This window comes from Chiloscyllium plagiosum, unplaced genomic scaffold (genome assembly GCF_037043375.1).
Source record: "Chiloscyllium plagiosum isolate Xiang-an unplaced genomic scaffold, Cpla_swu_hap1 HiC_scaffold_35, whole genome shotgun sequence".
Lineage (NCBI taxonomy): Eukaryota > Metazoa > Chordata > Chondrichthyes > Orectolobiformes > Hemiscylliidae > Chiloscyllium > Chiloscyllium plagiosum.
In genome coordinates this window covers 52,224,993-52,236,973 of record NW_028270173.1, presented here as the reverse complement: position 1 = coordinate 52,236,973, position 11,981 = coordinate 52,224,993, and positions in this window count along the sequence as shown.

Genomic DNA, 11,981 nt, shown 5'->3' with positions numbered 1-11,981 from the left:
CCCGCCTCCCTTCCACTGCTCCCTGACACCCACAGGATTCACTCCTTCCATTGACCAACCAGGTCGTGTCCTCTACCTGTATTCACCTATCCCCCACCTCACACACTGCCCCCACCACCCCCTTTACCTGCAGGTCCCCTCCCACCCCCACCCCCAGTCCTGAAGAAGGGTTACACCTGAAATGTGGACTTCTCCCCCTCCTGATGTTGCCTGGCTTGCTGTGTTCTTCCAGCCTCCTGCCTGATTATTTTGGATTCCAGCATCTGCAGTGTTTTTGTCTCTGACTTGTAGTTCCACATTGAAGAACAGGAGGAATCCACTTCGGGAGAGAGAGGTGTGTCAATTCCAGAGCTGCTCATTTGAACCAAAGTCTCTTGGCCCACAATCCTGTCATTCTCTTCAGAGTCGATCATGCCCCTGCTCTATTGCACTCAAAGTTCAAGGTTTGCATAAAAGTGTTAAGCAACTACAGTTTGGATCTGTAAGCATACAACACTTGTTTGTGATGTTTTGAAACTTTTGGCAGAAGAAAAATGAAAAACAGTTTGTGAATTTTTGACAATTTGGAATGCTTCCTGGTCCCACAATCAGTCCCAGCTTGTTTAATGAGGCTGCTCCTGCCCTGCCAATTTATTTTGTTTTATTTCAAAAATATACTTTATTCATAAAATAATTAGATGGTCTGTACAGTTGGTCATGCCATACATATGTAAACATTTACATACAGAGATCAGAATTTATCATTTTGTACATTTTTCTGTACATTTTTGAATCATATGCCCATATAATTAGCTGAGGCGTCAGCAGAGCCCAAATGACTGCATGGGCCCCCTGTTCTTCTTTAGGCAGGCAGATGTTACATGGTGGTCTTTCCCCACCGCGCCTTGGCGGCAGCTGCCCCAAGCTTCAGCGCGTCCCTCAACACATAGTCCTGGACCTTGGAATGTGCCAGTCTGCAACATTCAGTCGGGGTCAACTCCTTCAGCTGGAAGATCAGAGGTTTCGGACCGCCCAGAGAGCGTCCTTCAGCAAGTTGATGATCCTCCAGGCACAGTTGATGTTTGTCTCGGTGTGCGTCCCGGGGAACAGGCCGTAGAGCACGGAGTCCTGCGACATGGCGCTGCTCGGGACGAACCTCAACAAACACCACTGCGTTCCTCAGCATAGACACATTCCAGAAGGAGGTGTGTGACAGTCTCGTCCCCCCAGCAGCCGCTTCGAGGGCAGCGTGCGGTGCGGCTGAGAGTCCGGGCGTGCATAAAGGATCTCACAGGCAGAGCCCTTCTCACCACCAGCCAAGCCATGTCTTGGTGCTTGTTGGAAAGTTCTGGCGATGAGGCATTCTGCCAAATGGCTTTGACAGTCTGCTCAGGGAACCGCTCAATAGGATCCGCCCTCTCCTTTTCCCGAAGGGTCTCAAAGACACTACGTGCTGACCACTTCCTGATGGACTTGTGGTCAAAGGTGTTTTTCTTCATAAACTTCGCCACAAAGGACAAGTGACACGGAACGGTCCAACTACTCGGAGCGTTCCGCGGCAGCGAGGCCAGGCCCATCCTTCGCAACACCGGGGACAGGTAGAACCTCAGTACGAAGTGACACTTGGTGTTTGCGTACCGGGGATCCACGCACAGCTTGATGCAGCCACACACAAAGGTGGCCATTAGGTTGAGGGTGGCATTGGGTGTATTTTTTCCCCCGTTACCCAGATCTTTGTACAGCGAGTCCCTTCGGACCCGGTCCATCTTTGACCTCCATATAAACTGGAAGATGGCCCGGGTGACTGCAGCGGCACAGGTTCTGGGAATAGGCCAGACCTGTGCCACGTATAACAGCAATGACAGTGCCTCACACCTGATGACCAGGTTTTTTACCGCGATGGAGAGCGACCGTAGTTTCCATTTGCCCAGTTTCTGCCTCACTTTGCTGATACACTCCTCCCAGGTCTTGGCGCACGCCCAAGCCCCCTCGAACCAAATACCCAGCACCTTCAGGTGGTCGGTCCTGACGGTGAAGGGGATCGAGGATTGGTCGGCCCAGTTCCCGAAGAGCATGGCCTCGCTCTTGCCTCGGTTTACCTTGGCCCCCGAGGCCCGTTCGAACCGGTCACAAATGCACATGAGTCTGCGCACGAACAGCGGATCCGAGCCGGAAACGGCGACGTCATCCATGTACAGGGATGACTTTCAGGCCCCCGCTGCCAGGAATAGTCACCCCTCTCAGGCTCGCATCCTTCCTGATGGACTCGGTCAATTGCTCTATGCTGCACACAAACAAGGCAGGAGAGAGAGGGCAGCCCTGCCTGACTCCAGATCTGACTGGGAAGCTATCTGATTCCCACCCGTTGATTGAGACTGCACTGACAATGTTGGTGTAGAGCAGTCTGATCCAATTACAGATTCCCTCCCCAAAGCCCATTTTGGAGAGAACATCTCTCATATACCTGTGTGATATCCTGTCAAAGGCTTTCTCCTGGTCCAGGCTGATCAGGCAGGTGTCCAACCCCCTGTCCTGCACGTAGGCGATCGTATCCCTGAGGAGTGCGAGACTCTCATCGATCTTCCTGCCCGGCACAGCACAGGTTTGGTCAGGGTGAATCACCGACCCCAAAGCAGACCTGACCCGGTTGGCAATTACCTTTGACAGAATTTTGTAATCTGCATTCAACAGTGAGATTGGTCTCCAATTTTTGAGTTCCTCCCTCTCCCCCTTCCGCTTGTAGATGAGGATGATGATGCCTTTCCTCATGGATTCACTCATGGTACCTGCCCGAAGCATACTGACATACACCTCCAGCAGGTCCTGGTCAATCAAGTCCCACAGAGCGGAATAGAGCTCGACCGGTAAGCCATCGCTTCCGGGAGTTTTATGCTTTTCGAAGGACTCGAGGGCCTTGGTCAGCTCGTCCAGAGATAGCGGCTGGTCCAGCCTCTCCCGTGTTCTGTCGTCTAAGACCTCCGTGATAGAGGACAGGAATAACTGGGAGGCCGCGCTGTCGGGCGGCTTCGCGTCATACAGACTGGCGTAGAAGGATTTACTGATCCTCATGACGTCAGCCTGAGATGACGTTAGCGAGCCATCTTCTTCCTTCAGGCTGCTGAGCACAGAGCTCTCTTTGTGCACCTTCTGGAAGAAGAAACGTGAGCACGTCTCGTCCTGCTCCACCGAGCGGACCCTGGACCGGAAGATTATCTTGGAGGCCTCTGAGGCAAAGAGCGAGGCTTGCTAGCCCTTCACCTCCTTGAGGTCCTCCGTGACATCCACCTCCATCGTCTGCAGCAGGAGCAGGTTCTGCATACTTTCCTGGAGCTGGGACAGTTTTCCCCGGTTCTCTCTCGTCTCCTGAACACCTTTGAGGATGAAGAGTCTCTTGATGTTCCCTTTTACTGTTTCCCACCAGTCCGCTGGGGACTCAAAGAGGGGCTTCACGGTTCTCCAACCTGCATAGTCCCTCTTGAGCTCCTCAATGTTTCCCGGGGTCAACAGCTTTGTGTTCATCTTCCACGTTCCCTTACCAGCCCGCTGCTCGTCCTGTAGGTGACATTCGGCCAGCAGGAGGCAGTGGTCAGAGAAGAACACCGGCTTGACGTCGGTGGATCTGACCGAGAGCGTTCGGGACACAAACAGGTAATCTATCCTTGAACGGATAGACCCGTCTGCCCGTGACCAGGTGTATCTACGCTGCGCTCCGTCTGCAGGGGTGCTGAAGACATTGTGCAGCTTGGCATCTTTTACCGTGTCCATCAGGGCTCTGGACGTGGCGTCCAGTTTACTGTCCCCCCCGCCGGATCGTCCATCTGCATCAATGATACAGTTGAAGTCTCCGGCCAGACTGACTGGCCTGGACGTAGCCAGCAACAGTGGGAGCTGCTGCAGGACGGCCAACCGTTCACTCTTACCCACTGGGGCGTACACATTAATCAGTCTCAGGGGAGCATTCCTGCACCTGACGTCGGCGACGAGGAGACGCCCGCCCACCACCTCCTTAACCTCGGAGATGGTGAAATTGCCTCCTCTCAACAGGATACCCAGACCAGAGGCGCGGCTATCGTTGCCCCCCGACCAAACTGACGACCCATGGGCCCACAAGTTCGACCATCTCCTGTAGCTGCTGAGATGCGGTATCCCACACTCCTGCAGAAACAGGACGTCGGCTTTAACGTTGGCCAGGAAGGCCATCGTAGAAACACATCGTGTAGCCGATTTGATGCTACGCACATTGATGCTGGCAATTTTAAACCCCATTTTAACAGTTTACGAGGTTAACAGTGTCCATTTGCTGCTGGTCGTGCCCCTCTGGGGTAGCTGTGTGCACCCCCGTGGTGACGGCAAACTGCTGGACCTTCCCAGGGCTGAGGTAGCTGTCCGGCTCCACGCTGGAGCCATTTCCCCGTTCTGGTGTCTTCGGGTCGGGCCCAGGGTCCACACGGTCCAGTTCTCCGTCTGACAGCGGGGCTGTCACAGGACTGCTGCTCCCAGTTACCTGGAGCTGTGGGCCGGTGGGTACCTCTTGGTTCTCACCGGGTGGGGAGAGGGCTTTACCCATCCCCTCAGAGGGATGGTCTTTTCCTGCTTGGGCGGTGCTGCCCTCCTTTTTCCCCACGGCGCTCTGTCTCTTCCTCTGGTGACGACCCTCCTTGCGCCCGTCCTCACCGTCGGAAGAGCTGCCTGTATCCTCGCCGTGTAGGTGTCGCTTCCCCCTTCGCTGGGTGGCTTTGGGAGGTTTCCTCTTCCTGCTTTTCACGGTAATCCAATCCTCTGCCTCCTTTGATCCCTTCTCTTCCATTTCCTCCGTCTGTCCTGAAGGAACTTGGATCGGCTGCTGCACCTCCCCGCTGTCTGCCGTCTGCTCCCCTACAGCCTGCCCTTCCTTCTGGGTGCCTCCAGACACCGTTCCCGTGCTGTTTTGTGGTACCTTGCTGGTCTTACTCGGTCCACGGCTCGTGTTGCCACCTCCGGCCATCTGTGCGTAGGTGGCGGCCCCTCGTCTTGGGCAGGCCTTGTACATGTGGCCCGCCTCTCCGCACAGATTACAATTCTTGGCCTCCTTACATTCCTTGGTCGGGTGGCCTTCCTGCTTACAGTTTCGGCAGATGGTCACCTTACAATCCGCCGCCATGTGGCCTGACCTCCCGCAGGTTCGGCACACTTTTGGCTGCCCTGCGTATGTCAGGTAACCTCTGCTTCATCCGATGGCAAAACTTGAGGGTGGGTGGAGGATGTTCCCAATGGCATCGACCCCCAAGGTTACCCTGACCTGTCATTTGCTGGTCTAGATCCCGAAAGAATCGACCACATCGGTACTCTCTCCCTCGACCTGGACATATCTTCTCAAGAAGGTCAGGACTTGGTGAGTGTGGTGGAGGAGGATGGCCCACTTTGCCTCGGTCTTGGGAGAAGCACTATAGACTCAGACTTGCTGAGTCACCTCCGTCATGGATCCCTGAGCCTGGGCTGAGTTAAACATGGTGTCTCCTTCTCCTCCCCGCAGGGTTTACAAGACTTTAGACCAGGAATGATGAAGCTGTTTGGTTTCTCCCAATCGATGTGAAAATTAAAATTGTCCATTGGAACCATTTCCCATTTGCTCGGAGCTTCTCTGATCTCGGGGTTTCTACATCCTGCTGTCAGGAGACCTGGACACAAATCCCATCAGAGTCTCCCAGACTGTGCTGCCTTCAATGTGTAAAAGATCAGGCTGGCTGTATAACAGGCGGCTGGTCAAACATCCCCCATTTCAAACTCTCCCCAAGAGATTCACATTCACCACAGACACAGAGAGAGAGAGAGAGAGAGAGAATGGAAAGCTGAATTCTGTCCTTGCCGGGAGAGACCCGGGAAAAACACAGGGAGATGGAGAGAAGGATCAGCAACATTCTGGGAATCCACTCTCCCTATTCCCATCAGGGATTGGGAATAAAACATTCAGGGTGAGGGAACGGGATCAACTGCTGTTAGAGTCTATAAGAACAAACCACCTTCTCCCCGCCACTCCATGTCAATGCTGAGCTGCAGATCATTTCCTCAACTTCAAGCTGCAGAAGCAGAGAGTCAATGATTGGTCCCAGTCTCAGTAAAATACCCAATAAAGAGATGAACAGATTCCTGTCACCAGTTCCCAGGAAGATCACACTCAGACAGGTTGGGTTACCCTCAGGGAAACAGCTCAGTCATCACCAGGCAGGCGTGTGCTCCCTCCCAGGTGGGGAACACTTCAGCGGGCAGGGACATTCAGCTTCAGATCTTCCGGTGACCATCCTCCAATGCAGACTTCAGGACAGGCAATAACACAAAGTGGCCGAGAAGAGGCTGATAGTGAAGTTACGGAACCGGGATAAGGGAAGGGAGATAGACAGATACACATAGAGTGTTCAGTGTGCACCCATACACAGCTCACTCAGGACTGTAGAAAGATGTACACACACGGGTAATAGGTACAATGTCAGAAATATGGAGAAGTTGGACTGCAGGGTCTGTTTCCGTGCTGTACATCTCTATGACTCTATGCCCGAGGGACTCTCCTGATGTACCGTCACCTCCCCCAGTTGGAAGGACTGAGCCATATGTTTACTGTGAGAGGGGGATCCCAGGGTCCTAGTGCTGTCCTGATACTCCTTGAGCTGGTGGGGGAGGCCTCTTCTCACCCCCAGCCTTACTGGCTCAGAGCCTGAACCTCAGCCTGGCTGTGCTGGGACCGGGTCATCATTTAGCACTTGTTCCATTTTTCTGCTTCTGCAGCTTCACATCAAACAATGGATCAAACTTCTCAACAAATAGGATGCAGTCTCCAAAGATTGTTGTATTACTGGTTTTTCCAGTTTGTAAACAGAAGCTGTTTCCCCATCAGAGTGTTTAATTCGCAGTCCCTGATTGGAATAGGGACAGTGTATTCCCAGAATGTTGTGATCCTTTCCTTTACCTGCCTGTATTTTTCCTGAGTCTCTCCCGATGAGTACAGAATTCAGCTTTCCATTCTCTCTCTGTGAACTGGGAGATTAAAAGGCCATTCGTGAATCATAGAATCCCTACAGATAATCCACCCAACATACACATCCCTGCACATGTTAGCCAAAAAATAAACCCTGGACATTGTGGGCAATTGAGCATGGCCAATCCACCAAGGGTGCACCTGTTCGACTGCGGCAGGAAACTGGAGCACCCGGAGGAACCCCATGCAGACTCAGGGAAACTACACACAGACTGTCGCCCAAGGCTGGAATCAAACTCAGGTCCCTGGGGCTGTGAGGCAGAAGTGCTAACCACTGAGGCATGGTGCCACCCTGGGTCATGGGTCACAGGTCAGTATCAGTCACTGCTAACCCTCTGCTGGCTGGGAATCCCTTGGACCCTGGTGTTCTTCCTGGTACTGAGTCTAATTCAGGACACAGTCACAGGGGAGACACTCAGACCCTGGGAGGGGGGAGTGTGGAAGGGGGGAGTGCAGAGAGAGAAACACCCAGGCTCACCCCCAGGGTCAAGGTTCTGGGTCATGTGGCAACGCGAATTGGGCTATTCTACCAGGAAAGGAAGCACCTGATGGGATTTATAAAACATTAAACAGTCTGGAAAAGGGAAATCTGAGATTGGTTTTAAACGACACCGAGAGATTCAGAACAGGAGGACACAGTTACAGTGAGAGAGATTCTTCACCCAGTCAGTGATCAATGACCTAAACCTGACAGAGAGTTTAATGTGAGGGAACATGGAGTGGATTAATTACAGAGAGTCAGGTTGCCTGTGGGCTATTGTGAAAAGGATTTATTTCAGAATTGATTGAAACTTTTAATTACAGTGAATCCGGTTGGTACAGGTGCAGAGAACCGGTGGGGTTGGGGGGGGGGGGGGGGGAATTGATGATGAGAATCAGGTACAGAGAACCCGGAGGGGGGGGGGGGGGGGAATTGATGATGAGAATCAGGTACAGAGAACCCGGAGGGGGGGGGGGGGGGGAATTGATGATGAGAATCAGGTACAGAGATCCCAGTGTTGGTGGGGGGGGAGTTGATGGTGAGGGTCAGGTACTGAGAGCCCAGTGAGGAATGGGGGGGGAGATTAATGTGAGAGTCAGGTACAGAGAACCCAGTGGGGGGGGGGATTGACGGTGAGAGTCAGGTACAGAGAACCCAGTGTCGGGTGGGGGTGGGGTGGAAACAGACTGTTCACTGCACTCTGCTCCTGCCAATAACCATCTTGTGAGAACATATTTCCCCATTAAATCTCATGGCACACCCCCTCCCTCCCCTCCTGTGGGATGTGAACAGGTCGAGCAGATGAAGACTGTGTGTCCATGAGGTACTGTGGGTCATCAACACCAGCAGAACTGCCATCCAATACAAACTGTAACCTCATGGCTCACCCCAACCCCCAGTCTCTCATTACCACCAAGCCAGGGGACCAACCCCGGTTCAATGAGGAATGTGGGAGGGATCACAGGAACAGGACCAAGGAGAGATGAAAAGTGATGTCTTTTTTATTCACTGCAGGGATGTGGGAATCACTGGCTGCTGGAATTTATTTCCCGTCCCTAACGGTCCTTGAGAAGGTGGGGGTGAGGTACCTTCCTGAACAGCAGCAGTTCATGTGGTGGTGGGAGGGAATTCCAGGATTTTGACCCAGTGACAGTGAAGGAAGTGCATTATATTTCCAAGTCAGGATGGTGAGTGGCTTGGAGGCGAAATTGTAAGTGATGGTGTTGGTCAGTGAAGTGACAGATCAGGACTGATTGTGCAGTAAACAGCAGAGGGAGCAGAGTCAGAATTTAGTGATTCCACAACCGATAGGTAAGATCGAAGCTCTGCTGTCCTGTCACATCCAGGTGTGAACATTGAACAACTCCCTGGAGGAGAAAGAAGTTTCTCATTCTGGAATGATACTTTGGTCACTGGATTCCTCCTCCAGAGACAATAACCATGTATCACACCTCCCCCAGTTTTTTTATTGATTCTGTTTGTGAGGGATGTGGGGGTCTCTGACTGGCCAGCATTTATTACCCATCCCTAGTTGCCCTTGAGAAGGTGGTGGTGATCTGCCTTCTTGAACTGCTGCAGTCTACCTCCTGTGGGTTGAGCCACAATGCCATTAAGGAGGGAAATCCAGGATTTTGACCAGCAACAGTGAAGGAATGGTGACATATTTCCGAGTCAGGATGGTGAGTGGCTTGGAGGGGAACATGAAGGTGGTGGTGTTCCCATATATCTGCTGACCTTGACCTTCCAGATGGAGGTGGTTGTGGGTTTGGAATGCACTGTTTAAGGATCTTTGATGAATTTCCGTAGATAGCAAACACTGCTGTAACTGAGTGTCAGTGGTGGAGGGACTGGATGTTGGTGGATACAGTGCCAATCAGTTGGGTTGCTAGGTCCTGGATGGTATCAAGCTTCTTCAGTGTTGAGATGGCTGTACTCATCCAGGCAAGCAGGGAGTATTCCATCACACTCCTGACCTGTGTCTTGTAGTTGGTGGACAGGCTTTGGGAAATCAGGAGACGTGTTACTTGCTGCAGTCTCTCTTGCCTCTGACCTGCTCTTGACGACACTGCATTTATGTGGTGAGTCCAACTGAGTTTCTGATCAATGATAACTCACAGGCTGTTGACAGTGGGGGGATTCAGTGATGGTAACACCATTGAATGCCAAGGAGTGGTGGTGAGATTGTCTCTTGTTGGTGATGGTTATAACTTGGCATTTGTGTGGCGCAAATGTTACTTGCCACTTGTCAGCCCAAGCCTGGATATTGTCCAGACCTTGTTGCATTTGAACATGGACTGCTTCAGTGTCTGAGGAGTTGCAAATAGTGCTGAACATTGTGCAATCACTGGCAAACATCCCCATTTCTGACCTTATGATGGAGGGAAGGTCATTGATGAAGCAGCTGAAGACGGTTGGGCCTAGGACAATACCCTGAGGGACTCCTGCAGAGCTTTCCTGGAGCTGAGGTGACTGACCTCCAACAACCAAGACCACCTTCCTATGTGTCAGGTATGACTCTATCCACTGGAGAGTTTTCCCCCAATATCCATTGATTCCAGTTCTGCTCGAGTTCCATGATGCCACACTCGGTCGAATGCAGCCTTGATGTCAGGGGCTGTCACTCCCACCTCCCCTCTGGAATTCAGCTCTTTTGTCCATGTTCGAACCAAGGCTGTATTGAGGTCAGGAGCTGAGTGACCCTGGCAGAGCCCAAACTGGGCATCACTGAGCAGGTTATTGCTGAGCAGGTGCTGCTTGATAGCACTGTTAATGACACCTTCCATCACTTTACTGATGATCGAGAGGAGACTGATGGGGCAGATTGGGTTTGTCCTGCTTTTTGTGTCTAAGATATACCTGGGCAATTTTCTACATTGGTGGGTCGATGCCAGTGTTGTAACTGGACTGGAACAGTTTGGATAGGGGAGTGGCAAGTTCTCGAGCACAAGCCTTCAGTACTATTGCCTGAATGTTGTCAGGGCCTGAAGCCTTTGCAGTACCCAGTGTCTTCAACTGTTTCTTGATATCACGTGGAGTGAATTGAATTGGCTGAAGACTGGTATCTGTAATGCTGGGGACCACTGGAGGAGGCTGAGATGACACTTCTGACTGAAGATTGCTGTGAAACCTTCAGGCCTATCTTTCACACTGAGGTAATGGGCTGTTTCATCAGTGAGAGTGGGAATATTTGTGGAGCCTCCAGTGAGTTGGCTGGATGTGGCAGGACTGCAGAGCTGAGATCAGGTCTGTTGGTTGTGGGATCGCTTAGCTCTGTCTGTCACTTGCAGCTTATGTTGTGTGACATGCAAGTCGTCCTGTTTGGTGGCTTCACCAGGTTGACACCTCATCTTCAGGTATGTCTGGTACTGCTCCTGGCATGCCGTCCTACACTCCCCATTGAACCAGGGTTGATGCCCTGTCTTGGTGTTAATGGTTCAGTGGGGGCTATGCCAGGGCATGAGGTTACAGATTGTGCTGGAGTATGGTTCTGCTGCTGTTGGTGGCCCACAGTGCCTCATGGATACCCAGGCTTGAGCTGCTAGATCTGATTCAAGTCTGTTCCATTTAGCACAGTGATAGTGCCACACAATACGATGGAGGTTATTCCCAATGTGACAGTGGGACTTTGCCTCCACAAGGACAGTGCGATGGTCACTCTCACTGAGACTGTCATGGACATTTGTACCTGCAGCTGGTAGATTGGAAAGATGGAATCAAGTATGTTTTTCCCTCTTGTTGGTTCCCTCACCACCTGCTGCAGACCCAGTCTAGTAGCTATGTCCTTTTGTACAAGTCTGATGTTGGTCATCAAACCCACCACACACACACACACACTCACATCCTCAGGGAATATCGATGGAATGAAAGCGATGTCCAGAATCTCCATCAGGTTCTGACACAATCTCCATTCCCTCACACTTGCGTGTTCCCACTTTCTGGGAATGGACTTTCCCTGATTGTTTTGACGAGTATGGAGTTATCATCTGGGATTTGGATTTTACAATAGAGGCAGATGGATATGGTTTTAACTCCCCAGTTCACACTGATTCGATTAGATTACATTACTTACAGTGCGGAAACAGGACTTCAGCCCAACAAGTCCACACCGACCCGCCACCCATCCAGACGCATTCCCCTACATTTACCCCTCCACCTAACACTACAGGCAATTTAGTATGGCCCATTTACCTAACCTGCTCATTTTTGGACTGTGGGTGGAAACCCATGCAGACACAGGGAGAATGTGCAAACTCAGCACAGACAGTCGCCTGAGGCAGGAATTGAACCCGGGTCTCTGGCGCTGTGAGGCAGCAGTGCTAACCACTATGCCACCGTGCAACCCAAATTGAACTCTGCAACTGCCACAAGCTGCTGCTGTGTAAATGAATATAATCGTTCTCGTGAAATCATTAATAAAAATATCACAATCAATAAGTCAATAAATAACTTTTAATGATTACAAATGACACATATTGGTGATTGTAGTTAAACAATGGTGATAAGGAGTGATAG